Source organism: Parasteatoda tepidariorum, chromosome 3 (genome assembly GCF_982258835.1).
Source record: "Parasteatoda tepidariorum strain Cologne lab strain chromosome 3, Ptep-v5.0, whole genome shotgun sequence".
NCBI lineage: Eukaryota > Metazoa > Arthropoda > Arachnida > Araneae > Theridiidae > Parasteatoda > Parasteatoda tepidariorum.
The window spans coordinates 95,826,959-95,846,961 of record NC_141757.1 but is presented as its reverse complement, the minus strand read 5'-3'; the positions used below and the strand labels follow the sequence as shown (position 1 = coordinate 95,846,961).

At 28.9% G+C, this 20,003-nt stretch overlaps 1 protein-coding gene across 5 annotated transcripts in view; it reads left to right on the top strand.

Annotated features, from left to right (window-relative positions):
• Positions 1–20,003, top strand: part of LOC107451394 (frizzled-5) — a 107,017-nt gene that overhangs the window by 71,564 nt on the left and 15,450 nt on the right. The window contains exon 1 of one of the 5 annotated variants that reach the window (XM_016067466.4): positions 13,584–13,695. The exons of 3 other annotated variants lie outside the window; for them this stretch is intronic. The gene's annotated coding sequence lies outside the window, so the exon portion shown is untranslated. Of the gene's footprint in view, positions 1–13,583; positions 13,696–14,036; positions 14,053–20,003 lie in introns of those variants that run through there. One more of the 5 variants, XM_043048072.3, reaches the window with a different exon arrangement.

The following is a 20,003-nucleotide window of genomic DNA, read 5'->3' as shown; positions in this document are numbered from 1 at the left end:
ATACTAACGAAATATAGGTTACTTAACTAATAATACTAACTAAAAATAGGTTACTTAACTAATAATACTAACAAAATATAGGTTACTTAACTAATAATACTAAAATATAAGCTACCAGAATAATAATATTACCAAGATTTTGGTCACCAACTAATAATACTACCAAAATATGGGTTTACCAACTAATGGTACTACCGAAATATAGATTATTCAAATAAATTATACTTACGAAATATAGTTTACTCAACTAGTCATTCTAAAATATAACTTGTCAGAATACTACTATTGACCATATCACACATAGCGAAAATTCGTATTCCTAACGTATTCGTATCCTTCGAATCCTTCGTATTCGTATTACTAACATGGAAGTTATCCAACTAATATTCTACCGAAATACAGGTTTCCCGATTTATAATACTACAAAAATATAGGCTAGGCGAAAGTAACATTTCACCTTTTTCTTTATTCAACAGTCAAGTAGATTCAAATTACATATTTCATACCACAGACATCGAAGAAAAATCATTATATGAAAAGAAATTCAATGCATCAAGGCTATCCTAAACCTACATTTTCATGATAGAATTTTGTAGATGGTAATGTTGTTAAAAGTAGCTCAAATTTTCTTTTTCCTGATGGAAAAAATGAGTATGCAATCTCAACAGCTATTCTAAAAATATGTTCCTTCGGATGGCAGTGAATGTCAACACGGAAATAAGCTAACTCAACACCATTAAATAATAGAAATGAAAAATGTTTACAAGACTAAACATCATTTTTCATCAGCTCTTAAAAGAAAGTCCTACACAATCTTCGAAATTTCCATCTCCATTAAATTTTTTTATGATTGCCTCGTGTTTCTAGAATAATTAAATAAAAATCACATTGATGTAAAATTTGCCTTTTTTATATCAACGAAATGGAATAAATTATTCTATGAGTCATCAACTTCTGTTTTCGTAAGAGACTTTTAATAGCTAAAATGATTTAGTAACTGTAAGGAAAAATTTTTTTTATTATTTCAGTTTGAAGAAGTTAGTAACTCAAACTAGAAAAAAAAAACTTTATTATTTACCTACATGTTGCAAAAGAAAATAATATCAAAAGAATTTGAACTTCTTAATGCATCGTTGAAAAAAACATTTTTTGGCATGCTCTAATCAGTTTTTAGCGATTGGTGAAAATTTTACGTTCAGAAAAATACGTAAGTAAATTATTTCAATAATAAAACAAATTGCAAAATGAATGTACATTTATATATATTAAATCCTATTTATGTAACTAGTTATTAAGTATCTATCAAAACTGCTAAAATAAGTTAACTTGTTGTCGTGTTTAAGAATCAAGTTTTTCAATTCAAAAATTACAGTAAATTTTCTTAGAAGTAAATGGTATCTTGGCGTATTACGTATGTTTGGTTGATTTAACAGTGGCGAGACTGTTAAAAATAATGATTTTGCTCAGTTTTTTAATAAATATAAATGAAATTATTATTAACTCACTGACGTATTCAAGTTAAAAGAGTTTAATCCTTTCTGCAGTAAAGCATTGTCTTCTGTAAGAGGTTACTTTATTTCGTTTTACCTTAATATAAAACTTAAAAATTTGAGTTTAATAAGGCTAAAACTAAAATATTAAATTATAAACATATTGCTTATAAACAAATATTTTATTCTTTTGAGTCATACATTCTAAAATTCCTTCAAAATTCTACATTTTGCAAGTATATTTAATAAATAAAAATTATTAACTAAATTAAAAAAACTGGCGAGAAATGGTTTGAAATTATTATTAATATTATTATTAAATAAAATTATAATATTAAAATATTAATTAAATATATTTCTATCTGTCTTTCAAATCTATATGTTTTATAAATTAAATATTTAAAACGTGATGTTTTTAACTACAGAAATATAACTCATTATGGAGATTTCTTCAATTCTTTACAAATTTTCGCTTTAACATAAAATTTTCAATAATTTTCATCTTAACCCAGAAGACGCGACCTCCTGGATGAAGCCTTCGAATTAACTAGCCATCGTGGAGGACTTTTTATTTGGATTTGCTTTGCACAGAGAGGAAATCTGTATTTGCTTTACACATAAATTTATCAATATTTGCTTTACACTAAGAGGAAAACCATGAAAACCTCTCGTGGTAAATTCAACAATGGAGGCTCTAACCAAACATATGTCTTTCAATGAAGATATTTTACGTCAACCAGATATCACTGGGATTCGAACCTTGGTTCATTATCATAGAGAGGTAAGCTTTCTAGCCACCCCGACTGAAGGCTCAGACATACTTGTCTATATTTGTTTCACAAACACGGTGTCTGATTTATCATAAGGCCTGTGAGGCCAAGGGCCCCCCTCATGTCTGAAGGCCCCCTAAATGTTACAAATAATTTCTTTTTGGGTTTTTCCTTAAGAATTGTTTATCAGAATTATGAGTTAACGGAGATTGAAATAGATATAAGTTCAAATTTACTAATATATCGTAATTTATTCATATTATAAATAATTTATAAGCACTTCATTATTAAACAACGGATAAATTTCGTTTAAAGTAACGACCAGACCCCTGACAGTTCTGTGCAACCTAGGGTCCACGCATTTCTAAATCAAGCCCTGGACAAAACATATTAATGTTCATATGTCATTTTCCGGGCAAAGCTATGTTACATCCTCTCCCAAATTACGCTCATATTTATTTCAATTGAAACACAGATTCATAATCTATAAATAAACAAGCTTGCTTAGATTTTTAACTAAACATGCTCCAAAGTAACTCACACAAAAACTACAATTTATCAATTGCAAAATACTGCTGTTACAGAGAATATACATTTATGGGACAAGCACACAACAGAAAAATAAATTGTAATTATTTTTCTAAAGTATTTAACTCTAAAAAAAACAACTATTTGTTGTATGCCAAGGTGTTCCCGTTAAACAGCTTGTTCATTTCTTTTAACCGAAACATTCCTACTAAAAACAGAGACACTGATAATACCTATAAGGACAGGTTTTCCAGTTCATTTGCAATTTTATCGCGTTACCCAACAAACAGGACGCTTTTATGAAAACATTGGCCGTTTGTGTCAGTTGAAACAGCAGATTAGATAAAAAGAAAGAAAAGTCTTCTGAGTAAGTTGAATAGAGAGTTCAACCTCTTAAAAACCTCATAATCTCTCCATCTAATCTAGCTGAAGGTGAAGTGTGTACAGAACAGTGTAAACAGAACTTGGTCAGCTTCGCATAAACCTCCCACGCCACTGATTTATAGATTCCGCCTCCTTTCCTTAAGGCACCCTTATGGTGCCCCCTCCCTCACTGATAAGATTAAGCATTCACTAAGAATTTTTTTTTCACCAAAAAAGGCAAATGTTTGTTTCATTTTTAAGGGAGAACTATCAAAAAAAAGTTTATTTTTTTCAGAAATGTACTGTATTATTACTCTTAGCATAAGATTGTAATTTAAAAGCTTTTTTTTTAATCAAAAATTTGATATCTTTGAACTTTGTGTATTTTAAAACTCAGTTAAAATAGTTTGCTATACAATTTTCATTTGAATAAATTGAGCTCTCGAAATGAAAATAAAAAAACATCCTTGGCAGCATTCGAAGTTTTATGACAACAAAATATTTCTGAGCATATGCCGTTAAATCTGTAATGAAGATAAATAAAAAAAAATAGTTTTTAATGTTTTCAAAGATAAAAAAAATTCCATTCTTTTAAAGAAATTTTTTTTCGAGAATTATATTAGTAATATAATATATGGTAACACCGTTACTTGAAATTTCAGAATTTTACCACAGAATTCATTTTTACCAGAAAAAAATTACCAGAAAAGTTTACCAGAAAAATCTGATAAATCGTAATTTTTGCAGTAATGATTACCGTAAAATCACTGAATCACTCCAATTAAATAAAAATTTACGGTTAGAATGGATTTTACGGATTATGCACTCAAAGTGCTGGTACTTTGTACCAAAATTTGGTATAGCATTTTTTTACACTCACTGTTAGACACAGCAGTAAAAATGTATTAATGTTCTGTAATTCTTATCCCTTTATCACAATACATAATTGCATGTTCAAGCTTTACAGAATTTTCTAAATATTTTCAACCAAAAAAAGTGACAACCAGAATTACATTTCAAAATAAAAATAAATAAAAACAGAATATTTAAATTTAACATAGCTTCTATTTAACAATATTTCTAATGCTACTTTAATATTCAGTTCACATTTCACCCCACTTATATGTTTCCCCATAATCTATACTATCAAACTCGTTTTACGTCTCAATTTAATCACAACCAACCCCATATTATATAAAAATATAGTCCTAAAGATTAAATGTTTAAAAAAAAGTGGAAAATGGATTATCAGAGACAGGCGAACTAATCCTCTTTTTCCATAGAATTCTTTCTCAGCTCTGAAATTGTTCTGTGTTCGAACAAAGCAAAGGCCACCATGAAGGGAGAGGCACTTCATCAAAACCTCGCAACTCTTGATTCATCTAGGGGAGGGGGGTGGCGTCAGATAGGAATCCACATTTTGTCTAGCCCTGGACTCCTGTGGTACCCTTGTAAAAAGAAACCACCCCTACTCTTTCTATAAGTTGACAGCTGTCGCCAAATGCATCTATTGTGTACTTCCCATCCCCTAAAGTATGCGCTCTGTAGAACACAATGGATGCAAGGGTGGCTTGAAATCACTCAGAGAATAGGGTGGACTGTCAAAGCCCTCCCTCATCCACCAACTATTTGTTTACTTCATCTGAAGGTAAAAGTTTACCCAGTGCGTGAAATGTTGGCCTGTTTTTATGGTAGACTGCTTGTCCAAACATTGCAATGGAAGAATCCGTCATTTTCAGCAGGCCAGAAAATCTGACGCCAACCCTGTTGGCGTTTGGAAAGATAAACGAATATTCTTTCGGGGACTTGGTTTTAAGTCTAGTCGTTTTAGTTTCAGTTGGTGAAAGTTAAGTGACAGAGGAAATTGTTTTAAGTATTTAAAGGGATACTGGAGAATTTTGTCAGGAAACATTTGTCGTCATGAGTTTCCCTCACCCCCCACCAAAGAATTAAGGAATCAAATATGAAATATGTATATATTTTCTTATTAGTTTTGTCAACATGTTTAATTTGCGATATATAGGTATAATTGGAGAAAATTACTGGCATACCAATCTGAAGACAAAAATTAAAATATTATTAATTAGTTTTTTTCCCTGTATTATTCCCTTTCTTGTCAAACACTATGCTAGATTTGGCAATTATTTGTTGAATTATTTATTATATGAAGTATAATTAAAACGACAATTTTTTTTATTTATTTCACTCAAAAGATCTAAGCCAATTTTCAAAATATGCTTCAGTTTAATAAGAAAACTTTTCAATTGGATACTTGCAAGTGACGTTATCGTTAGTCGGTTCAGAAACCCAATTAAGTTCGACACTTAAGCTTGACGTCGCTTACAGATATCCAATTAAATCTAGTTAAATCACATATTCACTTCATTTCTTCTCTAATTGCAAATATTAAATTATTACGAATAGGTTCTGATAAAAAAAAGTATATAATTTACTTTTACCTTAAGCGTATATACCATAATTTCCATTGAGATATTTAAATTAATTCAATTGGCAGAACGTTAACATGATTTAGATATACCATTAAATTCTCAACTTATATTTTTGTTTGGAAAGTTAAGTTTCTTTCTCTTTTCTTTTATTAATTCTCATAAAAAATAGTGCCACATTTAAGTAAAAGACAAATATTACTACGAACATTTAAAATATATATATGTATAGAAAGCAAATTTAATTATCACAATATTCTTATTATATATAAAAATAGAGATGGATGAACAATGCTAACAATTTTGCAAAAATTTATGCTGTCCTTAACTTTTCAGTTAATTAAATAAAAATAAATATTTATTTTTCAAAATTTTCCGAAATAAAAAAAATATCTTACAAATCCTCAGCGTATCAATTACATATGAATAAAATATCTATTGATGTAAATATATATTGTCTCAAACAAATTGATAGAAAAAGAAGTAATTAGTAATGGGAAATGGCCGCGCAATTTTTAAATAAGCAACTGCAATTAAAATTATTACTGGTAAAAAATTTAAAAAAAGGCATTATCAAAAATGGTCATCTCATTACGGTTACTAATGATTTTCTTTCTTTTTTTTTTTAGTTACATAGTATTTTGCGAACTTAAGTTTCTTGCAAACTGCCTTAACCCTGTTAACTATGAAAGCAATTTTCAACAGTTAACCCAATACTGAACTCAAGTTAACTGTTGTAACCCTTTCTCGAATTTTTTTTTCAAGTGTGGCAGTAAAACTCAAAAATTAATTTTCAAATAATAACCATCATTTAAGACGAAGCAATGAATATTCCATCCCTCTATTCATGAATAATCAAATGATCTCTGCAGTAGAGCTGTCTCAGGTGAGAACGTCTAAAAAAAGGTTTTTAAAACCTGTGGCACACCTTTTGTGTCAGTTTCTACACTCAAGGGAATCACCACAGTTAGATGCCGGGCAGCTGTGCCCATTCCAAAAACGCCATTACGATCCCATGGAGGACCGGCTGAATCAATAGAACTATTTTTTGGCGCGAGGCATCGGGTCAATTTCACCAAAAAATGAGTGGAACTTATTGCCACTATTATATGCTTCGTGATCAGCCACTTATGAAAGTTGCTAGCTGCATGTGTCTTTTTTTGATGGATCAGTGAACTCGTGCACTTCAGCTGATTCACGAAAAATTGTGTTCAGTTGTGATGAAATTAGATAGTTTACTAGATAAATGCTATTTTTAGTTATACAATAGTAATTTGTAGTTTACTAAATAAATGCTATTTTTAGTTATCCAATAGTAATTTGCAGTTTACTAGATAAATATTATTTTTAGCTATCCAATAGTAATTTGGGTTTATTTTGTCGTTATGGAGCTTTTTGAAGATCGAACTTGATTTTGTGCTTAGTTTAACTATTCTATGGTTTATATATTCGTATTCGTTTCAATGTGATTTTTGCTCGTTTTAAAATAAAATATCTTCATACTTGATAAGCCACAAATGAAAATTACTAATGTCTTTTTTGATGGATCAGCGAACTCGTACACTTCAGCTGATTTATAAAAAATTGTGTTCAGTTGTGATGAAATTAGATAGTTTACTGGATAAATGCTATTTTTAGTTATCCAACAGTAATTTGGGTTTATTAAGTTTCTGTGGAGCTTTTTGAAGATCAATCTTAATTTTGTGCTTAGTTTAAATATTTCATTGTTTATATATTTGTAGACGTTTCAATGCGATTTTTGCGCTTTTTAAAGTAAAATGTCTTTGGAACTTCATAAGTCACATATGAAAACTACTCTTTTCTTTTTTGATGGATCAGTGAAATCAGCATCTCGGCTGATTCGTATGATCAGCTAATACTAAAAATTGATTAATTTTGTTGAAGAATATACTAGGATAAAAAGGGTTGATTTTGATATACTGTCTAATTTTGATATACTGTCTAATAGTACCCTGATACTGAAACCTGAGAACTCAATTTTACCTAGTACGTTTAGAACTGAATGAATGCAAATTTTTTAATTTGTTAAGTTTTTCAATACTTATTTAGCAGAAATTTCTTGGTATTAAAATATGAATCTTCCTTGATTTCATAGCCAACAAATCCTAAAGAAAAATTATTCTGTGCTTACGTTAAAAACATTGTTCAGCGCGCATATACAAAGATGATTCATTGATTTTGTCCTTTCTTTTTAGGCGAACAGAATAAATTACAAAATTTAATTATATTTCATTTCAAATTTATTATTATGCATAATTGTTATTTACTTCAGCGTAATTAGAGAGCTGAATTTTAAAAAAAGCAGTAAAAAGCATTTCAGTAAAATTAATGTGTAAGAAAAGCATAAAGCGCTTGAGAAACTTTATTTTTCTCGATGGGAAATTGCAATTGCAAAATTTAAAGAATTCATTTTACTTAAAAATGTTCTATGACTTTTGGATCTGAAAAATTATGGTTTTTCAGAAGTTAATGAACAAGTTTTTACCCCAACTTAGATATTTTGAAACGTGTGAACGCTCAATGGAGTTTAAAATTTTGGTTACCTTAATATGGCACTAATTTAAACCATATTATCGTACTTCCTAAATTAGACAAAACAATACCATAGCTCAGTTTGAACCAAAATGAATTTATCCCCTCTTTTAGGTTGCATTAAACATGCACAGTTTTATTGCTCAGGGTACCGATATTACGGTTTAATACGAAATCGAATTTTTTGAAATGTATACAACTCGTGGAGCCGCAAGAGCAAAGTGGTTTAGGAACTGAGTTGTCAGTGTGAAGAACTAGGGTTCGACCAAGAGCGGCCGCTTGAAACCTATTCATATCGATGGGAACCAACTTGCCCGAGAAATAAAAATGATGCAATGCCGACCACATTATCCCCATCATGCTATTGGTCACAAAGTTGTAGCGTCTTAACTTTCGTGAACCCCTGGCCCACAATAGGCTGTTGCTGGAATGCTTTACTTTTATTTACTCTTCAGTTATCTGTATTTATCATACAATCAATAAATTTTATAAGATAATTAAGCTGCTAACTTCCATTTCATAAAAACAAATAGTCGGTTATAATAGACATTATCAATAAACGAACTTAACTGCTTAGTCTTATAAAAAAGTAGCTACTTTAATATTACGAAACTATTAAATCAAATAAAAATACAATGTAAAAAAAAACGAAAAAAAATTTATGTATCCCTTTACTGACATTTTTATTTTCACCCAGAAAAAAGAAGAGAAATTTTAAAACGAAAATTCCAATCCTTAGAACTGGCTCTATTTCTAAAGAAGGCAGCCAAGTATAGGCCACGTATTTTGACGGGTAATATTACAGAAAACTGATAACAGGACTTTTGTTCCATGCTGGCGAGCATTGAGGGTCGTTGAGGAGTGAAAACTGGCAGCATTTTCTTTCTTTTATACCATCTTCTAGTATCCTGCCAAGCATGGGCCGATGGATTATTCGCAATTCAGGCGCAGAGTGTCAGATCTCTCATTAATCGGGCCGATACATCATCGTTCCGCCGCCTTGTTTTCTTTTATATATATTTCCATGAAATATGTGCCTTACAGAAAGAGAGATCGTAGTATCGGTTTGATTGTTAGAATGTTCCTAAGTATTTTTTTGCAGAAAAGAATAAAGGAAAATATTGATTAATGTTTTTTTTTTCGTTTTATTTTTTTAGACATTATTCAGAAAATCAATTAATAGGTCAGTGATCCTTTTTAACTTCTTTATTATTAAGAATTTTTCTTTATTCATTTTAATTCTGAGTTTTTCCTTATTATTATTAGTTTATTATTTATTTATTTATTTTTATTTATTTATTTGTTTGGAATAACGTATTTATCTAAGAATAACATAATCAATATCATGACCATCTATAACAGCTGTTCCCAATTTTTTTCGGTTGCGGAACCCTAAGTTGACCTTCTTCTGGCAGAACTCCGAGACTTAATCGATAAAATTCATCAGCAATTATGAATGTATTAATTAACGAAATACTATTAATTATTTTGAAAACATGTAATCATTCAGATTTTATTAAGTATTTTGAAAATATTTAGTGAATGAAACAAGGATCCCTAGGGTTCCGCGGAACACCATTTGGGAACCGCTGATCAATGAACTATGAAAATAACAAAAAATATCAATCAGAAGAATAACCATACTGTTTAGAAAATGAAAAGTGGCTGTGAGCTAATCTTTTAATATTCTAAAAGTTACTCCAATGCTGTATTGTTAGGACTCAAATGCAAAAATTTGGAATAATTCGTTGATTTTAAAACTGCTTTTCGAAGGCTTTATCATCAGATGAACTAACTCTTTTTTTACGAATAATAATCTACTTTCATAACTGTTATGAATTTGCTCGATTTATTCATGGCTGTTAGGCCAAGTTTAGCCTTTCTTTAATCAGCAAATAATCGATGCTGATCATAAAAATGGCTTATAACTTCAATTCGATATCAAATTGATAATTCAAGTTAAATCGATTTCAATTTGCACTGATCCAACTGCATACTGTCAAATTTATAACGCAAATTAAATCAATGTCAACTTGCATTGAGACAATTGTAAAGTTTACAATTCAAATAAAAATTTACATTGTAAATTATTAAATTAATGAAAAGTATTTAAATCATTGTACCGTGGGATAATGGAAAAGTATTTAAAATATAAATATGATTTAATCTCTTATTTATTTACTTAAAAGTATAAACAATAATAATAATTCATAAGACAAAATCTGAAATGAAGATACAATCAACGAAATCTCTGAAGTGTCAGTTGTTCATGGTTGTCAATTTATCAGTATTTGATTGTCACACGCTTTTCCAACTCCCTATCTAAACTGTTTCAAGTGAAGAGGATGTTTATTTTCTGATGTGTCAAGTGTTTACTATTTGTTCAGTGACCACCTCTGAAATTCCTGATCAATCTTAGAATCTGTCCAAATGCGTGATTGAGTATCATCTTGATCTAATGTCTACGAAATGTCGTGTTTAAACTATTTATCTTAGTTAATTTAGGCTTATCACTGTCACGATAATCGGTATAAGAAAAAATTATTTTCAATGTCCCAGAATCTGGTAAATAAATTATTCAAGAGATTGATTTTGTATCAAAAAATATTGATAAAAGCATAGACTTTTCATACAACATATCATAAACATATCTCTTAACATTTTCAAAGATCTATGGAAAAAATGCAAATTCATCCGTTTAGAAATAAAAATTACCTTGTAAAATTTTAGCCCATGTTGGGGAAAAAAACTGCTCATTTTCTGCAACTTTCATAGGGGGCCATTCAAATATTACGTAAGCATTTCGACTTTTACTTTATTAATTTATTTCTAGAATAGATGATGCAATTTTTGCATTAAACAAAATCTGCGCCAACATTTTTTTTTTTTAAAGTAATTCATTCTATAAAGTTTTAAGACTCTTTGACGAATTTTTCCTTTCCTGAACTTTAATTTTTATTTCAAATTAGAAATTTTTCCAAATGTAATTTTTGATTACATTTATGATGCATTTACTTATTTATTATTATTAAAAATATGAGAACGTTGCTTTCAAGCGTAAAGAGCACTGTTTATACACCTCCACTCACATTTCAGCTAAAAATAGACATATCACAAACCTTTAACCTCTTAAGGTGTTTAGGTTGTATTTGAACTGCCCCATATCGGTTAGACCATTTTATAAGGTAAAGTAATCCATCCGAAATTTAAATACGCGATGCTATTGCTCAACCTAAACGAAAACATGCTTTATTTAACTCTTTACTAAGATCAAAGAAAATCTTTGAGATATTATGGTTCAAACTTTGAAATTAAAGGTACCTATATTATATTTCGATATGAACGATTAACATCTTACAAGGTTCCAGCAATTTTTGATTATTTCATGGTTCAAGCTTGAAACAGGAAGAGACAAATATTTTTCAACTTTAAAACAATTTTTCTGACGAAAGTCGTATTTTGTATTCATTTATTTATTTCATATGCGGCGATGGACACCCGACCCAATTCTGTGTTTACGACTATCAATGCTTAACGCCGTGGCCTTGTCATTTTGAACTCAACCAAGAGGACAAGTGAACTTCTGGTTCAAGCATTGAGATAAACTGAACTCCGTGGTGGACTTTTTTAAAAAAAATTAGCCCACATTTGCGTTACATGGAGATAAAATCACCAAAACCTCCCACGATTATTCCGATGGTAAGGATTAGTCCTCTGAGGATATTTTACGTCAGCGTTGTGGGCTGACTTCGTAACAACCACCCACCACTAGGATTCGAACCTGGGTTTTTTGTCCAAAAAAATACTGCTCTATATTGCGTGTGGAGAAGCCCTTTCAAAGCGTAATCATTTAGTAGGGGTGAGGGTAGTGATTAGTTCATTTTTGCTGACACGAGAGAAGATTGTTTATGAGCAATAAACTAACGTAACACATTACAATTTCCTTTTTTTCTTAAATAAATAAATAAAACTATTTTAAAAACCAAAATAAAAAATGTAACAAAACTGGTTACTCGGGAAAAAATTTTAAATTTGGAAAAAAGTTGAATTTGTAAGAAAAAAAATTTTTTTTCCCAAAGATTTCCAGAGATCAAAATTTTAAACACAAAAGGAAAACATAATAGATTCATAAAGATATTCTTCTAAAAAATTTTTAACAAAAATTTAAGCGTAAATTCTAAATCGTGACTTAATGTGTTTATTTTGACTTTCTTACGTAAGCATGGAATCAGTGATTTACTCATTTTAGCTGATACAGGAGAGTCCAAAATTGCCAAAAATGTGCTTACGTGTTATTTGAACGTCCCTCATGTATTAACGTCAAATTAGTCATTCTTTTCTATTTAAATGTAATTTAACCACACTGTAATCTAAAAGATTCTGAAATGTTTTTTCTCCTAAAGTATTTTTATTATTTAGACTACTTTAGAGCAGTTTTAGCGCATAAATATAACTTTAATCATGTAATTTATAAAGTATGACTCGTCGTTAATGTAAGATTGAGGCAATATAAATTAATCTTACCGGTTTCAAATATTTACTAAATTAATAAAAGTATTTCTTAAGAACTATATTTTTACAAAAAATATTGTTACAGGAATTATTTTATGCGTTGAAATATGTATTTTTTCCCCATTTTTATATCTTTTTTTAAAAAAAACTTTTAAAAAAGGAGAAAAAAAAAGGAAATCAACTGTCAAAATAAAAAGTATCGCAGGCGTAATCTTATTGCTTTCAAACATTTACCTAAAAAACTTAAAATATTTTTGTATTATAATATTTACACAAATAATATTTTTCGATGAACTATTTTCACAAATAAGTCTCTAAATGTGTTCATATTTTTATACTTGCATAACTAAAGGAAAATTTTAAAAAAATGGAATCGAACATTTCGATTAATTTATTTTTTAATATCGAAAAATAATTAATTTTAATTTAATTTACTGTTCTAATAATAAAAACTAGTACATAACTAGTTCATGATAACCTACGTTTATCTTTGTACTTTTTGAACTAAAACAATTTAACCTAATTTTAAATAACGCATCATAAATAACGTTCAATTTAAATAAATAAAAATTGGATTAAAGGAATTCCAGAGTACTGAAAAGCATCTCAATCATTGAACTTTGCGAACCACTTTAGTTTCCCAGTCTTAAAACTTTTTATTCTTTGTCAATTTTTTTTTGAACCAAGAATTCAGACAAAAAGGAGGGTTAGTTAGTTATTTTGAGTTAAGAAAAGAACAGTCAAAATCGTTTTATCAAATCTCCCTAAACCTGTTTGGTGACTGTCAACGGGGACGTGATGAACGTAAACAAGAACGTCTCCACTTCTAGGAACGTCTGGGGGTGTCCTATCTGCATGATCTGGAAATTAACAATTTTAAGGAGGGGGGTTGTCTTCCAGTTGGATCTTAACAGCAATAAATCAAGATTTAACTGGCAGGTGTATAAATGCAGGAGCTGGCTCCCTGCCATTTCTCCAACAAAGAAAGGGGCAAAATATTGTGAAGGAAAGAATAAAAATGCCCGATTGCAGGTGAGTCCAGTCAGGTTAGAAAATATTCATATCTTTTATTTCTGGGGTGTTTCGGGGTAATTTGTCAAGATGAAAGGTCAAAAGTCGTTTGGACCTTTCGAATATTCTTTGAAAAGATAGGATAGGAGTGGAATTCGGGCTTTGTTGATAATATTGATGCAGCTGAATTATTTGAGCCCTTAGAATAACATGGGTGGTACAGTTTGTGAAATTCATTTTATGGCATAGAATGATGCACGCCTTGCTATATCCAGTTAAAAGTGTTTATGTACTTTTCGATTTATAATGCACTATTTTCGTTTAAAATGTTTTTTTTTTTTTTTTTTTTACGCTTTGTAATATTTTGATTTATGCTTAGTAAGTAGCTTTTTCAACTTACTTTCCGGTCAAATAGTGTCCTATACTTTAAACCTATTCAAAATTATTGCTATGTTTTGAATAATTTTAATTATTTTTTTATTACCTAAACATATTATATATTTTAGATATTTATTGCATGTACTTACATATATGTATATTCTTCTTTTTTTTTTTAAAGTGCAAAACTTTATAAAAAATATTTTTGTCTTACAATTAAATAAAAATAAAATCACATGCAGATGCGTTCTTTCGGATATATCATATGTGTATGGTGTGTATTGTCCCAGGTAGACAATGTTAAAAAATATGTAAAGTTTGCTGAATTTTCTGATACGTTAATAAAAATGCTAACAATAATATTAATAAAAACAGAAACAAAAAACATTTATGTATTTTAGAATAAATATGCTTTACAGTCTTACATTACCTAGACAAAAGAATATTATCTATTTTAAAAAGTTAAAAAATAAAAACTATATCGAAACTCCTACACGCAACTGAAAAAGAATATCGAGGAGACGAACGAAAAAGAGTACTTTCTAAAATTTTTTCTCTCAAAACTATGCATTCAGTAGGCTTTTTAGGGGATGCAAAACATCTTAGCCATGCTTAGTTGGGTGGGTTTGAATCCTTTCACATAATTATCTCTACTAAATAATTACATATATACTCACAGAAAAACACTCTTAACACTATAAATTGCAATAATAACACATTTTACTTTTATAAATTAAAAAAGAGTTTGAACTATTCATCGTTAATCATTCTAAAATATTAATTATTGAGTTTTCAAACTAATTATTTTGGCACTTTATAAAATTTTTTTGTTCTGAAATTTAAGAAATATTAGTTTATTATAAGTTCACATGCCTAAACTAACTTGAATTCTAACACTTACTTTCTTTTACATATTTATTTATTAAAAGTTAGCAATGATAATAAAAGGATTTATGTAATTGAAGATTCAAAATAAATACTTATTTCAGGACTTTCACAATTCTCGTGATCTCTAAACGAAACAATTATGTATTATTTAGTTTTTTTTCTTTTCTTCACTAGAATGATACATCTGCTTGACCTTATGTGGTACAGCGAACGCAGTAACTTAAACAAAAAGTATGCCTCTCATTTTTTTACTAGCATGATAAATCTGTTTGTCAGCTAACTATCTTTTTCCGTTTTCTCTTCTGGTTTTCATGCTCATGCGCAAACTTTTACTTATATATATATATATATATATATGTGAGCTTTTCGCTCATAAAGTATATTTCTGAAAAATAAATAAAAGGCCTATGTAAAGGGAATTAAAAACTGAAGGGAAAAAATGTTTTTAATGAAACAAAAAATAAAATATAATTATGTATAATTTTTTGAAAGCAACGTAATTTAAAAAGTTTAACATAAATTAGCGAAAATTTAAAAAAAGGATTTCTTTATTATGTATACATTAAAGGATTTTATTTTATACATAAATATATTTTTTAAAAAAAATTAAATTTTTATAAAAAATGAAACTTATGTTCATTATAGATCTTCGCATTGTAAGAAAAAAGTACAAAAAAAAAATAATGGTTAATTGCAGGTTTACAAAGCATTGAAAATGTAAGAACAATTCAGAATCATCTGTTGATTTTCAATCAATCTTATTCAATTTAATAACAATAAAAAAATGTATTTAGCTAAAAAAAAATTTGATAGAAATAGTATAAAAATTATCAGAATATTGAAAAGAAAAGAAAATTTAGTTGTGTGTAATAAAAAGCACTCACGCGACTTGTTATTAAGAATAGTAAGTTGTAATGACAGCTCATATTTGGTGAAAAACAAAAAGTAAAGCTGATGTGACACCGGTCAAAATGATTGATGATTTTTTCTGTTTTCATTATAACGTGAAATTGGTTATTTGCGTGCCATTCAATATATGGGGCCCGGAAGGGATGGGGAAATTAACAAAGAATTTACATAAATGCATGAGTCAGTCGGTATCTTAAAAGGTTTTTAATTAATATTTTATTGGCCTCGTCTTTTTTACTATGGTTAAGAAAAATATTATAAGATTTTTTGATCGTATAGTAGGTTGCAAAATACAATCCCTTCACACATGAAGTCTATGTGAAAGCTTTTTTTTTACAGTTCATATTTTTTTTTTCAAGCAAATTAATAATTTCATTTAAATGCGCACTTTGTTAGCAAACTTTTAACTATCACAATCAGTATTAACTTATAATGAAAGTAACTTAATTTTTTTTTAATCCGTTTTGGTTGATTATTTTGTCTTGTATCATTATGCTTTTAATAAGTATCATAATTATGTTTCTAATATATTTTTAGTATATTATTTGATATCTATATTTATTAAAAAGTACTTTATTGAATTATCGATGGCATTTCAACAAAAGAAGACTACAGAAACATTATAATCAAACACATGCCACAAACACTATCCTGATTGTTAAAATAAGTCGTTTTAAAAGAAGAATTTGCCTGTCACACGTTCCTTAAACCTTTATAAAAATGACCGTGCAAATAGTACGCAAATATATTTTTGGCAATTTTGAATTTTCTCTTCCCCCCTTGTCAACAAAAGTAAGCTAATCACAGACTTCCTTTCACTGCTTACGTAAGAAAATCACAACACCCTTCTTGATTTTTCTTTAATTTTGACTCCCACTGTAGTAATCTGCTGCTGTTACTTATGCCACTTTTATATTTTATAACCATCGTTGAACAGCCGACCCAATTTTAGGGTTTAAGACTACTAATGATCAACGTTGTAGCCTTGTAATTTTGAACCCAATCCAGAAGACAGGGAAACTCCTGGATCAAGTATTGGGAGAAATTTGCCTTTGTGGAGGACTCTTTGATGGAGCTAACCCGCATTTGCGTTACATCAAGAAGGAAACCACGAAAATTTCTCGTTGTTAACCTAATGCCAAGGGGATTCTAAGTTATGATTCGTTTACCACTGAGGATATTTTACGTAAGCACTGTGGTGGATGCTACTTATGCCACTTGTCAATATAAGCAAGCCTGCTTGAGGATTAAGAGAATTTTTAAGGAAGGGGGGACGTTTCTTGTTTTTGAGGATTTTGATGCTTCTTGTTTTGACGGATTTGAATGTCTTACGTAAGCTTTTCTCATACCCCACCTCTCCGCTTATTGGCAAAAATATGCAAATCACAAACCCCCACCTCGTATTATGAGCTAACGCATTATTTGTACTATCTCAAACATGAATATGAAACATAGTTGCACAATACAGCATATGCATAGCTACATACCACATATACAGTTATATAAAACAAATATTGTTATAAAACACATTAGAAACAGCTCTAGAGATACTAATACTGCTTACGATACTTTTTTGTGCTCTTTAACGTTGTCTACCTTAGTTTGTCTAGAGATACTAGTTACCCATTAATCGTATCTTTTCGCCATCATTCGATTTAATTGCAATGATTGCAAACAATTCGAAATACAATTATTTTATTTTAATATAATATTTACATAAATGTTTAATATAATATTTCCATAAATGTTTAATATAATATTTCCATAAATGTTTAATATAATATTTCTATAAATGTTTAATATAATATTTCAATCATTGTTTTTAAGTTCCCAAATAATAAAGATCTGTAAAAAAAAATTTCACATACGGTGTATCATTTGAGGGAGATAGGGATAATATGTTAAGTTCTGATTTATCTTTTTATTTAGAAAGAACCATAAAGAATAGTGCAATGTTGAAATATGTAGATGATCCCCCACTAGAGAGCAATTGAGCGTTGCTTAATGAAGCAATTAGGAATACCGAGCTGAAGTCGCGTGCTGAAGATGAAGGACGATTATCTCTTCTTTTTGACGCGAACACACTACTATGATAATCGAGATGGAATAAAAACGAGCGATTCGCTTGTAGATTCGGAAAGTCCCCTTGTTCATCACAGAACGCTCGATTTCTCTTTCCATTCATATCACATTCATCATATCGTCTGAGAATTAAAAGTAATTTTTGAACTTGACGATTTTTAACTACACGTATTCTAAATGATAACATCGTCAATTAATATAATCGCGAAATGTTCAGCTGTTGGAAACGCTTCTGCTTAGAACTCCAATGCTTATTCATCGTATTTTTTTCAATGAAAATAATTTCTGATTTAAATTCGATACTTCGATTTCGACTGAAATTGCATCTTTTTAACTAAATGCATTCTGACAAAACTAAACTTAATATTGTCAATGCAATCCAGCCTTGATGAAAATAATGGTTAAAAGAAATGTTAAGCCATTATTGACGTTTCTATCTGCGACCCCGATTCTTATTGCCATATCTATAAAGTAATTTTTAAATATGATACATTGCGCTGAAATTACATTTCTTATCTTAATTCCTTAAACAAGAATAATCTTCTTTTTACCAATGAATATATAGTTGGAAACCAATGCCCAGTTATAGATATATCTAATTTTATTATCGATAAGTCCAACAACTATTCTTGTTTATACTCATCATATTACCCGTAAAGTAATTTTTTAAATCTGAAACAATTGTGCTCGAATTTAGATTGTGCTTTTTACTCGTAGGAGTACTAAATTAAATGAAACGAATGTTAATATCTCTTCAAATATCATCAAGCTTGATACAAATAGTTTGAATGGAATTCTCAGTTATTATAAATTTAATTCATAGTTAATAGTTATTAATGAAATCCTATAATGTGCAATTTAAAAATATAAACTTGGTACACAAAATGTAAATTGAATGTATTTTATGTGATAGTTGACTAAAATTAATCTATTACTTATATAAATGGAATTAATCTAAAAAAAGATAATGAAATACAACAATAGACCATTAATGCATTAAACCAGAACATCTTATTAATCTTAAATCACGAATACAACGTACTCTACGCAAAAGATGTGGTATAAAGAATTGATACTTTATTGAAACAGATGTTTTGCTCTATTCTTTTATTATTTATGGCATTCTTTCTTTTAAATGTATTGGTGTCTTTAACCTAATGTACTATAAACCTTGAATTTTGAATGCAATTTTTTGTTCTTCATTTGCTAAGGCAACTCAACAGTTCTAATCTTAGCAGTCTGCTGTAATTTAGGTACAGAAAAACTGTGCTCTTTTAATTTTTATTAACAAGTGCGTCGATACATCTTAATCTATTAAAAATATAAGTTCAGAATTGAACATTAGAATATTATTTTAATTCTCATCATTTATGCAGGTATTGTTTGCACAAAAATTTGCATTCACCCCCTCACTTTAAACGTTAATATTTAGTCAACTTTTAAGTCAACTAAGGTATAGTATATATTTAGATATTTTTGACAAAAAAGAAGAAAAAAATTCTTAAGCTTTAGCGAAGTAAAATTTGTATAATTACTTTACCATGTTTATTATTAAGTGAATTAATTATAAATTAATTTTGTTTATTTGACAAAGAGTTAGTGCGCAGTATATTTACCTTATTATATTCCAAAGCAGACGTTTAAAACTGATTATTAGTAAACGATTCAAATTCCAGTCCTTTATAAAATCGTTCGCACAAAGAATCTTATTTTTATAAACTTGGAATATTGATTAATTTAACTTGAATTAATTCAACTTTAAATATTAAGAGTTAGTGCAAAGTATGTCACTTGAAAAACTATTACTTTATTTTATTACATTCAAAACTAAATATTAAAAACCAAGTATTAGAAGACGATTCTAATTGCCGTCTTTTATAAAATCTTTTGCACAAAAATAGTTATTTTTATAAACTTTAAATATAAATTTTTAATCAAACAAAGAGTATATCTTTACACTTTTTGATATTAAAAAGCATCCTAAATTAATAGTTTATAAATTGTGCAAAATTTGAGGACTCATTTTCAATATTTCTCACGGAAATTATACTATACTACTTTAGCAAACGTCA